The 17,142-nt window shown below is 34.5% G+C and overlaps 1 long non-coding RNA gene across 1 annotated transcript in view; it reads right to left on the bottom strand.

Annotated features, from left to right (window-relative positions):
* Window positions 1-1,993: 1,993 nt before the first annotated feature.
* The window catches only part of LOC129655048 (uncharacterized), a 50,003-nt gene continuing 34,854 nt past the window's right edge, over window positions 1,994-17,142 (bottom strand). The window contains exon 3 of the long non-coding RNA XR_008715729.1: window positions 1,994-4,018. This is a non-coding gene — a long non-coding RNA (uncharacterized LOC129655048). The remainder of the gene's footprint in view (window positions 4,019-17,142) is intronic.

Here is a 17,142-nt window from a genome sequence, read left to right as displayed (position 1 = left end):
CTGTGTTGCTCTCAGTTCACTGGAAAAACATTCTTCTGCTGTCTGGGCTACTATATGTATATGGATCAAGAGATACTATAGGGTCACCTTAGTGCTGTATTTTGAACACCTCATCCACCTCCACTCTTTTATTTCTCTCCATGTAAGGGGGAAGAGATTTGAATAAGGGTAGAGGAGTAGGACAGACTTAAAGCTAGATGCATCTATAAGCTTCATTTGGGAAATATCAGGTCTCTTAGTTCTAGAATCCTAAATTTAACAGTTGGTTCTATTGTTAATTCTCTATAACCGAGGAGACGGGGAAACAGATACCGAGAATATTTTCTCAAGTGATGCACTCTGTATCCTTTATTTCTTTACCCTTTACCCTAAACACTCTTTACCCTTTATTTCTTGTTCTCTTCCTCACTCCTCAAATTTGTCTTTGTAGGTTGGGGAAACTGGTTTTGATTGATGATGTGTTAATGTATTAATGCACCTTTTTTTTTTTTAACATGCTTTTTGCTTTTGTGCTTTAAAAAAAGTTTTTTTTAATTTTTGCATTTGAAACTCAAGCACTGATACTTCGGTTGTATTGTTGTTGTTCTGCTCTTTCACCCTTTTTATAAGACATAAGCTTGAGATTCCATGGCTGTCCAGTGGTTAAGACTGCCTTCCAATGCAGGAGGTACCGGTTTGATCCCTAGTCAGGGAGCTAAGATCCCACATGCCTTGTGGCCAAAGAACCAAAACATAAAACAGAAGCAATATTGTCGTAAGTTCAATCCCAAATGGCTCAGTGGCAAAAGAATCTCCCTCCCTGCAATGCAGGAGCCACAGGAGACATGGGTTTGATCCCTGAGTTGGGAAGATTTCCTGGAGGAGGACATGGCAACCACACCAGTATTCTTATCTGGAGAATCCCATGGACAAAGGAGCCAGGTCAATCTACAATCCATAGGGTCATAAAGAATTGGACACAACTGGAGCAACTGAGCACAGGAAAAAAAAAAGACACAAGCTCAAAATACTCTGGTTGCTGCTAGAATTGAGGCCACTGAGGGTAGGGGAAAGATTACCATGTAATAACTGCAACAACTTAAAAAAATTTTTAATATTAAAATGCTACATAATGACCAGATAATCATAAATAGTTCTATTATTTATGTTTTATAATTATTTTTAATAATAAATAATTATTTGTAATTATTTATTATTTGTTTTTAATTCCTGAGTCTTTGGTTATCCATGTTCAAAATAAGTCTTCAAGATTGGTTACATACTGGGTGTGTCATCAGTCTTGGAGGAGTTATCAGAATTGTCAAAAAGAAGAAAAGACTCAGTCTCTTGCTGAACAGGTACATAGACTCCCAGTTTACTAATGATAAATCTGAATTTCCATTAATTTTCTCATTCATGAAACTGAGTACCAAAATCCTCAGTTTATCTCATTCAATTATTGTAACATCTGCTCAAATATAAGTTTTCATAAAATCTATGAACTGAATTGTACACCTAAGTATGGTGATCAGTGTGGTCAAATTCTTTCAAACTGATATTGTCTATACCATCAGTTCCCGACCTTTTTGGCATCAGGGACTGGTTTTGTGGAAGATAATTTTTCCATGGAATGGGGGAAGGGGTTGGTTTTGGGATGATTCAAGTGTATTACATTTACTGTGTACCTTATTTCTATTATTATTACATCAGCTCCACCTCAGATCATCAGGCATTAGATCCCAATAGTTGGGGATTCCTAGTCTACACTTCCATTTATGATTCATAAACTTACCTGAATATTTTTGAATTTTTTAAATTATTGAATTATAATGAGATCTTACTTAAAACCATTTTGGAAGCAACATAAAATCATTACAGATATTCATGTGTATATGTATGTATTTAATTATATAGGTGTATGTTTATACATCTATGGGATATTTTTACCTTGTATGGCTTCCAAAATCACACACACACACATATCAGCAATTGAATTCTTTATTTTATAGTTGTCATGTCAATACGTAATTAAAGACAAGCCAGAATACTGCTTTTCCAAGACACGAAATAAAATCTTATTTTGGTGGTTTTGCAGACCGCTCTTAAGAAAATCTAGAAAAAGAGTTGTAATGTGAGTCAAAGACAGAACGTTGAAATTTATTCATATTTCACAGAGATCTGCAGAACTATGGGTCTAGATTGCAGTTCTTAGCCACTAGCCAGCTTTGCATGCATTTCCACGATATGCTCTGTCTTCACTTTGTAAAATACTAACAGGCTTCTTGTGGGTGGGATCAAATGACTGCCCCTCTCCCTTCACCTGTGAAATTTCAGAGCCTATTTGAAAAGGGCCATTGTTTCCCAGGAATGCCAGGCTTAGTCCAGGAAAGAAAGTCTTCATTTCAACAGGAATTTGGAGCCTGCCTGAGAAGGCCAGCCAGTTACTTGGTGAAAACTGGCAATTCATTCAAGTTCTGAACTGTTACTATCCCAGCCTTACTCTCTTACTTTCAACTTCTGAGCTTTATGACTGATGCGTTTTTTTTCCCCTTAATCATAGAGAAGTGTGTGTGTGTGTGTGTGTGTGTGTGTGTGTGTGTGTGTGTGAGTCACAGCAGCAAGAAGCATGTACATAGTGCAGCATGTGCATTAGCAGTGATCTGATGAAGGAAACCTCTTGCCTCAAACAGTAAGCTGCAGCCATGAATATGAGACATTGGTTCCTCTGTTCCAACATCTGCCCCTACATTTACAGCATTTGAATGCATTCATGTGAATAAGGTCATATGTTTAACAAGAATTTTGAAATAGGTTCCCAATAAAATATATTTGTACAAGAATACAAAACAAAAATACAGTACTTGCATTCAAGACCTGGACAGAAGGCCCCTGTCTGAAGCACATTAAAAATAATTTCTGAAGTAAAATTAGGACTAGAAGCCAAAAGAGTACATTGCTTTAAAAAGGAAAAAAAAAAAAAACAAACCCAACGCTTGATATAAAGGTACAGAGTCAAATCTTTCTTGTTAAAGTCTACAGGGGCTGATTCTATGAGCTTTACTATCTAATGTTCCTATGTTCAGAGCTCTCTGTTATTTTCCACAAAATGACCTGGAAATTTTCTGAGATTTGTTTATTCTAGTAATAAGATCTTTGTTAAGAAAATCTACCTTTGCTTCTTAAAAAATTTCAAAAGATCCCCCAAGCATTCAAATTAACTAAAACATAAAAATTAAAAAAAAAAAAGTTTAGTGAATTTGAAGGCAAAGCATTCACCTTTATGTGTGATTATTAGCAGAGAAGAAAGTAGTAAATATGTTTTCAAGGTAAGTGCTAGCAGTTTTGAATATGAACTAACCCTGACATGAACTGCTTTAATCAACATCTAAAAATACTGGAAACTTTTTATTATCCTTGATATATCACAATTTAATCTTTCATCTAACTAATAGGTACCATTAATTTGTGGTAAATAACCACAAAATAATTTTCCAAAGAGAATGTTCTAAAATTGGAAAACAGTAAAGCAGAGGCTAATCAAGTCAAAAGATGACATTTTTTTTCTTTGCTTCTCCTTCGTCAGATGTTTCTTGTGATCTTGTGAAAAACCTGATGTTTGTAACATTATTAGTTGTTGGACTTCAGGAAAGATGGTGCACAAAAGGAAGCTTGTCCTTTTGAGACCCGGTTTTGAATCAGTTACAGGCGACAGAAAAATACTCTTTTGTGGCTGCTCAAGTTCAGGAATGAATTCTGGCAGTCTTGCCCAATTCCCTAAAGTAGAGTCCACATTACCAATGTCTAATTGGCAGGCTTCACTTGTAACTCCCACTAGGGCCACTGTAATGAATGGATTTAGTGAAGGTGTAGTCCTGAGTCATCTGTAGAGTGGCTGGTCTGGACACTGAGGCTCTTCCTTATAACCTCCCCAGATTTATCACACAAGGAAAAGAGAGAGGCTATGTGCTTGCATAACAGTGACAGACGTGGTAGTTTTACTAAATTGTAGTCCCAAGGAAAGCTGTTCCCTCCATTTGATCTAGAAAAGCAAAGGGATGAAAGCAAACATTTTTGTTAGATCTCTCCATTCCTTAATTTCCATCCCAAAATCTTTTACATTTGGTTTAACTATCCTGCTAAATATGGTTAAATTTGACTTTCCAGACCTATGCCAGATTATTCTTTAGCTAATCAGGTGAGAAAGTTGGTCTATTTCTGTCCAGACAGCAAAGGATCAAAAGTGACCCACAAGTTAGATTCCCACTCTGATAAGGTGAGGTCCTGACACTAACCTTATGACATTTCTTTCTTAGCCTTTAGGCTTACCATATGATAATTTACTTTAATATACTAAGTAACTTGTATTCCTAAATCTGAGAGTAATTTCTTTACTCCCTCTAGTTTAGTACATATCAATAGCATTAAATCATTTGTATTGAGACATTTTTTATCTTAATGCTTTAAATCACTTATGCTAAATTCTCTCTGAAATATTTTTACATCTACATCTTTGAAGAAATTCCACCAGTCTCGCAAATCCAGCAACCAAAATGGGATATTGACCATTTTAGTACCAATAGTACTTATTGGTACCAATAATAATACAATTATAATGTCCAGCTTAAATTAAGAGTGCAAGGGAGAGGTTGAGAACAAAAATAAAATTCTGACTATGACAAAAAATAATGAAAGACTTATTGGTGTTGGAGAAAGCACTCTTACTTTCTACTAAAAGACTTATGATAAAGTAATATTATTTATCTTTGTGAACATTTTCAGCACTGATGTCTCTTGAACTAATCTATGAGGCACTGCAATCTGAAAGTCACATGGAATTACATCATTAGATCATTTTCATTCTTTGCTACATTCTTAAGCCCCCTCCATTTCCTAGAATCAACAATCAACACATACTACACTCCAAAGTTTAAAATGAATAAAAAAGATAGAGAAGTCTCAATAACAAAATCCACATTGAAAAGTTAGGTGCTTTGAACTTTCTCATCACCTTACCAGGCTTTCCGCATGGGCAGTCTAAAAGACAACTCAGCAATGTCTGAATGGAACTGCAAACAATGACTCCTTCACAAGTGGGTCTTTAATTGATTACGGCTGTGTTTATGGAAGCAGAAGAGAATTTACACAAAATGACAGATTCCCTTCATTTTAAGGAGGTTTTACTGGCATTTGCATGGTAAGGGTGGTTTCTCTGTTAAGTAGTTCTCCTATCTTTCCCTAGATATATCCACTTGATTACCATCCAACTAAATAAACATTAAAAATGGTTACTTTATATAACTTTTTATTAGAATTTTCTCAGGTTTTTTTGTTTGTTTGTTTTTTTTTTTTAAATGGGATAAAATTTACACTTCCTAAAGATACAGCTCATGTTTGGTTTGAGTCCAAACAAAATCCAGTTTCCATCTCTGTCTTTACCATATATTCTGATACTAAATATTAGAGAAAATAAGTAAATAATAGGGAATCATTAGAACTCAATTTAGTGGGGTCACTTTTTGTTTTCAATGTAAGTAATTGCAGAGATGGGAAGTTTTAAATCATGAGATTGTGGCTAACTGATCCAAGTAATAACATCGATTTTTATTATAATTTATCTAAAACTATTCTGATTTTAGAGTTGTGTCATATTTCTATGATATCTTAATATAAAGTACTGCCATGGTCTTTCCAGTGATTTGGGACAAACAGATTTTAAGTTTTAACTATATTAACCTGTAATTCTAACAGGCTTTTCATTTGCCTGTTAATAGTGACCTCTACAGGTCAACTATAACAACAACACAACACTCAAGTAGGTGCTCTGGAGTAAAAGGTTTATTTAATGAAGAATGGTGGTATAACTGCAATAATAAATTTAATATGTATTAGACTCTCAATGCCAATTTATATTTTAAAACTTTCAACCCCACAAAAACCAACTGGTCTCATAAATATCTGTGGACTCTAATTAAAAACAAAGTAATACTTGACAAAGTCTTTGATGATTTATTCAAAAGAAAATAAACTTTGATAGCTTAGAAGCAGAAAAGTTTTAAATGTATGTTAATGTAAATATTCCATTTATGGGAAATTAAGAAGAAAGCATTATATTATGGCTCTTTTTCCTAGAAGTGTGTGAACATGAAAGCAATTATAAAAGAATAAATCTATCTTACCTCAGAATATTTGATATTATTTTTTTCCTTATTCACCATAAACTTTCCTCTTTAAATCAATAGTGACAATGAGCACTTTTGAAACTTTATTTCAGGAATATACTTTTATTTTATTAGCATTTTACTTTGTTATATTGGTTTTTAAATGACAGTATACTCTAAGCTGGTAAAATAGAGAATATCCCTGTTGGCTGTATCGAATTTCACAATTGTATACAAATAAACTGGGAAGTATTTTAATATTACTTAATTTATATTCACCATCTTGAATTCTCAAGGAAAAATTCTAATTGAAGTCAGCCAAAAATTTAATCAATCCAGTAATTAGGCTACTTCTTGTTTTTGTTCAGTCATGTGCAACTCTTTGAGATTCCATTGACTGCAGTACATCAGGTTTCCCTGTCTTTCTCCATCTCCTGGAGTTTGCTCAAACTCATGTCCATTGAGTAGGTGATGCCATCCAACCATCTGGTCCTCTGTCATCCCCTATTCCTTCTACATTCAATCTTTCCCAGTATCAGGGTCTTTTCCAGTGAGACGGCTCTTCACATAAGGTGACCAAAGTTCTGGAACTTCAGCATTAGCGTCAGTCCTTCCCGTGAATATTCAGGGTTGATTTCCTCTAGGATTGACTGGCTTGATCTCCTTGCTGTCCAAGGGGCTTCTAAAAGTCTTCTCCAACACCACAGTTCGAAAGCATCAAATATTCAGCACTCAGCCTTCTTTATGTCCAAATCTCACATCCACACGACTACTGGAAAAACCATAGCTTTGACGTTATTTTTCTCTAGTTAAACTAGATGTTCTAGAGAATTCCCTGAAGTCCAGTGGTTAGGACTCCATGCTTCTACTGCAGGGGGCACAGGTTTGACCCTTTGTTGGGAAACTAAAATCCAAGAAGCCACATGGCATGGTGAAAAAAGCCCCAAAGCCAAACAAACAAAACTAAATGATCTAGTGAATACCTGAATACCATAATATAGTACAGCTTTCTGACTCCAATCCCTTATCCTTCCGTCTACTTTCATTATCTTTTACCTGACTGGGCCCTCAACTTTACTGACATATGTTTATTTTCCCTAGCTATACATCCCAACACTTCAAACACTCTGTTGTCAATATCCTACACTCACTGTCTCTATGCCATTTCAAGGCTAACAACCTTCAATGACACCTATATATCTGCCTTCTTTAGGGCTACTCTCAAGCAGAGAAGCTTAGCAATTTAAGAATATTTTGTTATCTATAAATTGTTCCCAATAAAACGAGGCAGAATATCTTGAAAATAATAAGATATGGTTTGTAAAGAACTATTGCTTTGTAAGCTTCTGAAATCTAGAATAAAATAGAATTTATAAAAAGTAGGGTTTTGGGTCCTAGTCAGAGAAATTAGTCAATAAAAATAAATGTAAGGCTTGCAAACTGGAAAGGAAGAAGTAAAACTGTCACTATTTGCAGATGACATGATACCATACATGTGCTGTGCTGTACTGGCTTGGTTGCTCAGTCGCGTCCAACTCTTTGCAACCTCATGGACTGTGACCACCAGGCTCCTCTGTCCATGGGCATTCTCCAGGCAAGAATACTGGAGTGGGTTGCCATGCCCTCCTCCAGGGGATCTTCCCAACCCAGAGATCAAAATCAGGTCTCCCCCATTTAGGTAGATTCTTTACTGTCTGAGCCACCAGGGAAGCCCCAGAGTACTGGAGTAGGTACCCTATCCTTTCTCCAGGGGATCTTCCCAAACCAGCAATCAAACTGGGGTCTCCTGCAATGCAGGCAGATTCTTTACCAGCTGAGCTACCAGGGAAGCCTGTTATCATACATAGGAAACCCTAAAGACTCCACCAAAAAAAAAAAAAAAAAAAAAAAAAGTTGGAACTAATAAATTCTGTAAAGATGCAGGATACAAAATCAATATATAAAAATCAGCTGCATTTATATACAGTAATAATGTACTTTCAGAAAGAGAATGTAAGAAAACAATTCCACTTACACCATCAAAAAGAATAAATACCTAACAGATGAATTTAATCAAGGTTTAAATGGAAACCTATAAACACTGATGAAAGAAATTGAAGAAGACATAATAAATGGAAAGGCACACCATGCTTCATGGATTAGAATTAATATTGTTAAAATGTTCATACCCAAAGCAATCCACAGATTCAGTGCAATCTCTATCAAAATTTGAATGGTATTTTTCACAGAAATGGAACAAAAAATCCTAAAATTTGTATGAAACTAAAACAGACTCCAAAGAACCAAAGGAAAATGGAGAAAGAAAAACAAAGCAGGAGGTATCACATTTCCTGATTTCAAAGTAGATTACAAAGCTATAGTAATCCAAACAGTATGGTATTGGTTAAAAATTCAGGCACATACCCCAGTGGAATCAAAAAAGAAAGCCCAGGAATAAACTCATGCATATATGGTCAATTAATGTATAATAAGGGAGCCAAGGATATAAATGGGAAAAGACAGTCTCTTCAACAAATTGTGTTGAGAAAACTGGATACAAAATAACGAAACTACACCACTATCTACACCATGACCAAAAATTAACTAAAAATGGATTAAAGACTTAAATGTAAAACCTGGAACCAAAAAAAACTACTAAATAAAACATAGAAGATATGCTTCTCAACATGGGTCTTGGCAATGGTTTTTTTGAATCTGACACCAAAAAAAAAAAAAAAATGCAATGAAAGCAGAAATAAACAAGATTTTCAAAAAGATATATTATCCATCCCTTTCAAATTATTCCAAAAAATTCAAGAAGATGATGTACTCCCAAAATCATTCTATGAGGCCACCATTACCTTGAAACTAAAAAAAAAAAAAAAAAAAAAAAAAATACAAATACTACAAAAAAATAAAATTACTGGCCAAAGTTTTTTTTTTTTTTTTTAATATATTAGCAAACCAAAATCCAACAATATATAAGAAGTGTCATACATTACGATCAAGTTAGACTTATTCCAGGGATACAAGGATGGCTTAATATTCATAAATCAATGTGTTACACAACATTAAGAAAAGGAAGGATAAACAGCTCAAACAACTCTACATAAAAAAACAAAAAACCCTGACAAAAAATAGGCAGAAGATCTACATAGACATTTCTCCACAGAAGACATACATATGGCCACAAGCATATGCTCAACATCAGTAGTTACTAGAAAAATGCACATCAAAACTACAGTGAGGTATCACCTCACATCAGTATGAATCAGTTCAGTTTGGTTCAGTCGCTTAGATGTGTATGACTCTTCTGCAACCTCATGGACTGCAGCACACCACGCTTCCCTGTCCATCACCAACTCCTGGAGTTTGCGCAAACTCTTGTCCATCAAGTCAGTGATGCCATCCAGCCATCTCATCCTGTTGTCTCCTTCTCTTCTTGCCTTCACTCTTTCCCGGCAACAGGGTTTTTTCCATTGACTCAGATCTTTGAATCAGGCAGCCAAAGTATTGGAGTTTCAGCTTCAGCATTAGGCCTGCCAATTAATATTCAGGAGTGATTTCCCATAGGATTGACTGGCTTGATACCTGGTTTGATGCTGTCCAAGGGACTCTCAAGAGTCTTCTCCAACACATCCATTTTTCAAAAGCATCAATTTTTCAGCACTCAACTTTCTTTATAGTCCAACTCTCACATCCATACATAAGTATTGGAAAAACCATTGACTTGACTAGACAGATCTTCATCAGCCAAGTAATGTCACTGCTTTTTAATATGCTTTCTAGGTTGGTCATAGCTTTTCTTCCAAGGAGGATGTGTCTTTTAATTTCATGGCTGCAGTCATCATCTGCAGTGATTTTGGAGTCCAAGAAAATAAAATCTCTCACTATTTCCCTTATTTCCCTATCTTTTTGCATGAAGTGATGGGACCAGATGCCATGATCTTAGTTTTCTGAATGTTGAGTTTTAAGCCAATTTTTAAACTCTTCTCTTTCACTTTCATCAAGAGGCTCTTTTAGTTCTTATTCTTCGCTTTCTGCCATAAGTGTGGTGTCATCTGCATATCTGAGGTTATTGATATTTCTCCCAGCAATCTTGATTCCAGCTTGTGCTTCAAACAGTCCAGCATTTCTCATGATGTACTCTGCATACACGTTAAATAAACAAGGTGACAATATTGTCATCAATACAGCCTTGATGTACTCCTTTCCCAAACTGGAACCAGCCTGTTGTTCCATGTCCAGTTATAACTGTTGCTTCTTGACCTGCATACAGATTTCTCAGGAGGCAGGTCAGGTGTTCTGGTAGTCCCATCTCATTCAGAATTTTCCACAGTTTGTTGTGATCCACAGAGTCAAAGGCTTTGGCATAGTCATTAAAGCAGAAGTTGATGTTCTTCTGGAACTCTCTTACTTTTTCAACCATCCAAAAGATGTTGGCAACTTATCTCTGGTTCCTCTTCCTTTTCTAAATCCAGCTTGAACATCTGGAAGTTTGTGGTTCATGTACTGTTGAAGACTGGCTTGGAAAATTTTGAGCATTACTTTTCTAGCATGTGAGATGAGTCCAATTGTGCGGTAGTTTGAACAATCTTTGGCAGTGATCTTCTTTGGGATTGGAATGAAACTGATATTTTCCAGTCCTGTGGCCACTGCTGAGTTTCAAAATTTATTATTAGAAATAAAAATAATCAAAACCATTTTTATTGACAATCTTCAGAATAAAAACAGAGTTGGGGGTAAACCTTTTAAAATGTGATACAAAGACACTGAAGTTTATTCTTTCTACAGTTTGATATTGAACAAAAAACACTGGCTTAAAATTGTAAAATATGAGTTTCAATCACTAAATGTTATTTGCTAGTTTTACAACCCTGAATAAGTCCAAGACTCAGTTTTCATATATATAGTCTAAAGAAATCTCATCAATACCTGTAAAAACTATATGATTTTAATCTCTTTCCTTGTCTGTTTCCTGAACTATAAAATTTTGTCCACCTACATTTTTATAACCTTACCCATATTTTCCTGGATTAATTTCTTTAAGTTCATATGTGGAACTATACATCTTTGAATATGATCCCCCACTTTACTCCATTTTTCAATGCCTCAATAATTAGCAAAAAATAATGCATTGTAATTTATTTTTGTACAATATTAATGCTTATAAAATTTAGAAAAATTGTCATCTATAAAGTATATTTTAATAGGTATATTAATAAATTATATACACTTGGATTTTGCAATGCTGATAAAAATATAAATAAGTTCAACATGGGCATTTCTAATAACATGCAAAGTTATATAAAATATATTCATTATGTTCTACCAGTAAACATATTTTTCTGAAAGTTATCATTCTTTAGAACTTCATTTATTAAGCATCCAATGTAGCGCTTGTAATAGGTTGCTGCTGCTGCTGCTGCTAAGTCGCTTCAGTCCTGTCCGACTCTGTGTGACCCCATAGATGGCAGCCCACCAGGCTCCCCCATCCCTGGGATTCTCCAGGCAAGAATACTGGAGTGGCTTGCCATTTCCTTCTCCAATGCATGAAAGTGAAAGTGAAAGGGAAGTCGCTCAGTCATGCCCGACTCTTAGTGACCCCATGGGCTGCAGCCTACCAGGCTCCTCTGTCCATGGGATTTTCCAGGCAAGAGTACTGGAGTGGGGTGCCATTGCCTTCTCCGTGTAATAGGTTAAGGATTATAAATAGAGGATGATGAAGCTACAGCTGTGAGAAACATTTAATTACCTGAATTAAGTTTGCAAGTTTTGCCAAAAATGTCTGAAGGATTATTCCATGTTTAGTTCATCAGGATTTCCATTGATTTATTTATGTGAAATGCTACTGAAATTAAACACTCAGGAATGACTGTAGAAGTCTTCATATTTAATAAAACACTATTGACTCAAGTTATCAAGTGCTCATCAATTCCAATAGATAACCTAGATTTTGTAATAATAAAGGTAGAGATAAAATGGATAAATAGAATCAAAAAACAATCCAAAACCTCATTTCAGCCAACGTTTTATTCTCCATCATAGTATTTATGAGTATTAATAAGAAATATTAAAATTCCTACATTAATAACTTTTAAAAGTTTACATCCTCTAACAAGGACTGTGTGTGTTAGTCACTCGGTCATGCCCAACTCTTTGTGACCCCATGGAATGTTGCCCTCCAGGATCCTCTGTCCATGGAATTCTCCAGGCAAGAATACTGGACTGGGTTGCCATTCCCTTCTCCAGGGTATCTTCTTGACCCAGGGACTGAACTCTAGTCTTCAGCACTGCAGGCAGATTCTTTACCATTTGAGCCATCAGTAAAAGTGTTAATCACTCAGTCATGTCCAACTCTTTGCAACTCCATGGACTGTAACCTGCCAGACTCCTCTGTTCATGGAATTCTCCAGGCAAGAATAATGGAGTAGGTTGCCATTTCCTCCTCCAGGGCATCTTCCCAACCCAGGGATCAAATCTGGGTCTCCTGCCTTGCAGGTGGACTGTTTACCATATGAGCCACCAGGGAAGACTTGAGTCATCAAGGAAGCCCACTAACAAAGACTGGAAGAATTATAATGTTCAGTATTCAGGAAACTTTATGTAAGTTGGCGTACTTTATTTCCAGGTTTCCCAGGTGGCTCAGTGGTAAAGAGCCTGCCTGCCAATGCAGAAGATACAGGAGACACAGGTTCAATTCCTGGATCAGGAAGATCCCCTTGAGTAGGAAATGGCAACTCACTCCAGTATTCTTGCCTGGAAAATCCCAGAGAGAGAGGAGTCTGGCAGGCTGAAGTCCATGGAGGTCACAAAGAGTCGGACATGACCGTGCAACTGAGCGCACACACACATACATTAGATATTTTATATTAATTTACTCTTTTAATCCTCAAAACCGGCCTATAAAACAGATATTTATTCAATGCTTACTAAGAAACAGAAACTCAAAAACATTAAAACAATCTGTTCAAAGTCATACAAGTAATAATTAATACAACCAAGATTAAAATCCAGATCTGTGTCACTGTGTACTCTATCCTCTATGTTATGATTCCCTAGTACTCGTAAAGCATGGGTAACTTTTAGAGCCAAACAAATAACTTAGTTCTATCAAGAAAGTTTTATGACAACAAAATTCATGGAAAAAGAATACATTAAGTACATTTCAATAATAATCTCTATTCCGATATGACCTGTTATTGTGATTTTTCAGGTGTCCTTTTAAACTTTCTTGGTATTCTCACCTTTAGGAAAAAAATCATTTAACAAGTGAATAAAACAATGACTTTGAATTTGCTAATATCAATGAGAAAATAAAAAGGTCCATGGAAGACCAATTTAAAGAGTAGGGTTAATATACTTGTAGGAGAACTCATTAAAGTAAATACTGCCCTTTAATCCTAATTGTTCAGTTAAACAGAACAACTGGAAAAGAGCTATCTCATTTGGTATTCTGCTAAAAAATGAATGCAGGTAGCAGAGAAATTTTGAAAATGCCTGATTGATTTTTCTGAGATGACCAGGTTGTTTCTTTCAGGGCAGACAATCCTTCTCCTGGCCAATTATAATATGAAGTAGATTGTGTAGTATTAGCTAAGATTTAGATAATGCTAATCATATACCAGACACTGTTTTAAATGCTTTACATATCTTATTTATCCTTAAAAAAATCCTAATGAGATACTTTTATTACTATTTTCATAAGCACTTTGCAGAAGAGATAATTGAGACAGAGAGGTTCATTCTTCAAAGTTACACAACTGGTTAGTGGCAGAGTATAATTTTTTTTAACCCAACCAGTCTTCTGTGTCTGCTTTAAACAATATAATCTCCCTGCATAGAACAAAGGTAAAGAGCTCTGGAGCCAGACTGCCTGAACTCAAATACTAACTCCAATGTATACTTAGTATGTGACATTGAGCATAATTTCTCTCAGCCTCAGTTTCCTCATTTGCACATTAGAATGATAAATGGAATTATGTCTTATTCAGATCTTTGTCAGGATTATATGACATAGCCCACAAAGAGCCCTCAGCTTAGTGTTTATTAACTGAAATTATTTAATCACTGTAAGCCATGATAATGATAGTGAAGTCACTCTTCCCTTTCCTCTATATTAGACAAACAGGTATAACACCAGATGGGCCAAAGGGATCAACCAATTCATGGGTATCAACATTTAAATATCACATATCCTTAAACATGGGCTTAAGACTTTTTAAAAAAGTGTTTCAAAATATTCTATTATTAGATCATGGAAGATATGATAAATTATGATATTTTATCTAATCTGATACTGATTAGAAGACATCTCACTATCTTTTATGATAGGATATTAGCAAATACTCCTAGTTATACATAGAGACATGTACTCTTCTAATTTTTATTGAAAACATATTTATTTAGATATAGATTTTTAACATATATCACAAGGAAAATGTTACTTAAGGAAATTTGTTTATTCCTAAAAACTTCTTCATTAAATCTAAATCTATAAAATCTTGTTTTTAACTTGGAATCATTGTCTTCCATATTTTTCACCATAATCTGTTTCATCAAATTTTATTGGTGCTACAGCATTTCTTAAAAGACTTCTATTTTGTTGTCTACAAGATTTATCTTCAAGTTTTTAATATCCATTCTGAAAGTTGTGATGCTGGTATTTTTCTATTTGAAAGCTCATAGTATTATTTTTTCCTCAGTTGAATTATATTTTTCTGAAAGTTAAGCAGTTTCTGTTAAAAAATAATGGGAAGTTTTAAAACAAATTGATGTCTCAATACTTAACAATATCTTGTGTGATGAAGGGATTTGGTCATTCTTTTGGCCATAGTTTACAATTTGTTTCATTTATTTCAATGAACTTGGTAATCTCTCCTGCTTTGGTTGCATTGTTTCATGTGCAGGAAGAACAGATGTAGTTCCAATAATACACATAACTCAATTAGATAAGTAAAATATAATTTAGCTATGCCAAGTTTGCATAATAAGTATAGGCATTAGCTAGTACATCACAATTGACACTTAGTTGACAGCAATTGTAAGATGCATTCTAATTTTAGATATGTTAGTATTTAGGGAAAAAATGCATCTTTGATTGGATGAAATGTGATAACTTACTACACTGCTCATCTAATCACATAAACATATCTGTCACACCCTCACTGTCACTAACTTCACTATCCATAGCTTTCTCATCCTTTCTTTCTTTGCCTAACCAACAGGAACATTTTTAACTTCCCCTAAACTTCATAGTTTAGAATAGAGACACAGGTAGCCCTTCAGGCACAGGGCTACCAAGAGAAACAGAGTCTAATAACTAGGCTGCAAAAACCAATCTACATCCCTCACCAAAATCAATCATCCTACATTTTGAAGGACTATAGTGTACTACATAGACTGATCATTTCTTCATCAGCCCTTTGCTCTTTTGTGTAAAAGCTGATGAAAAGCCTTGGGCAAAGTTGAGACTTAGACTTCTATTGGACCCTTTTACCTCCAGTGTTAAAGTAATTAACTATACATTTTGGGGGAGTGACCATTAAAATTTGACATTTAACCTTTTAAAATCTGTACCTTTGAATATTTAGCTCAAAATTTTAAAGTTCTACTATATAAATCTTTAACAATCTTCCTTAACAGACTAAGCTATCCTCTGTTCTTAATAAACTAAAGGGGAAAAACATTCTCTAGGAATTTGGTCTATAATTACATTTTTAAGTACAAGTTTTTTTTTTAGTGATTTTGTTATCTCTGGAATAATACTCTTCTAAGTATTTTACATAGCAAAAATTCATGGTAAGTACTCAATATATGTCCATTATTATTTTCAATTCATTTCCCATATACAAATTCTTGTCCTTTAACTCAGGATAAATAAGTCCTATTAAAAGCATCTTAAAGAAGTGTATTTATCCTGTTTCCTTATGCTTCCCCTGAATAGGGTCTAGTACTGCTGATTTACAGTGGTTAATTTAAAAGATCTAGTTGACCTAAATATAAATTTAGCTTTGTTTGAAATTTCTGCAATTCCATTGAACATATTATTGTCCATCTGGATGATTAATTACTATAAATAGAAAAAAGATGATCTCATATTGCCATTACATATACATTTTATGGCAAGGTAGAGTTAAACATAATCTTTGATAAATAAAATATTTTATTTATAAGGATACAAATAGAAACATTATTTGTTTATACTCTCTGACATTTTATAATAGGGAAAAAAAGGCCCAAACTGGCTTAAAAGGTTAGATTAGTGAAAAAATTATTCATGAGAAAGTATTTCCTATTGAATTGAATTTGCAATTGATAGCAGAATGTTAAAAAGTTCCGTTTACTTAAATGTTTATCTTGTTAAATATTACTGTCCTTGGAACTAGTGATTAAACAATTCTTTTAGGCAGTAGTTCAATATAAAAGTTAGTGAACTGATTATATCTTATTTTGTCCTACTGAAAAGTACAGCATTATAAAGGTTTCACACTGTAATTTACAATCACAAACCATTAACTGTCTCAACATGCAACTAAATGGTGTATTCTAATTTAGAATGTGGCTCTAATTAGCTCTTAAGTGAATTTACTTTAAAAACACTGAATGCTATACAACAGTATTTGGTAAACACAGTATTTGAGGGATATTATTAAATATAAAAAAAAAAAAAACAGTATGGCAATCACCAAATGAAGAAACAGAATGAAATTTTACCAAAGTTGTATTGAGAAATGTGATATATAACATTCTCAGGTATACAACTTAATGATGCAATATGTGTATATACTGCAAAATGATCACCACAATAAATTTAACAGCTATTACCTTATGCACTTTTTCTTGTGATGAGAACTTTTAATATCTATTCTTTTAGTAACTTTCAAATATACAATGCAGTATTTTTATCTGGAGTGATCATGCTCTACATTACATCCCCAAGACTCGCGTTTTATAACTGGAAGTTTGTACCCATTTCTCCCACCATCATCCCTTGCCTCTGGCAACCACCAATCTGTACACTGAA

This window comes from Bubalus kerabau, chromosome 6 (genome assembly GCF_029407905.1).
Source record: "Bubalus kerabau isolate K-KA32 ecotype Philippines breed swamp buffalo chromosome 6, PCC_UOA_SB_1v2, whole genome shotgun sequence".
Taxonomy (NCBI): domain Eukaryota; kingdom Metazoa; phylum Chordata; class Mammalia; order Artiodactyla; family Bovidae; genus Bubalus; species Bubalus kerabau.
Note: the sequence above shows the minus strand (reverse complement) of the source record. Positions and strands in the feature narration are given on the sequence as shown.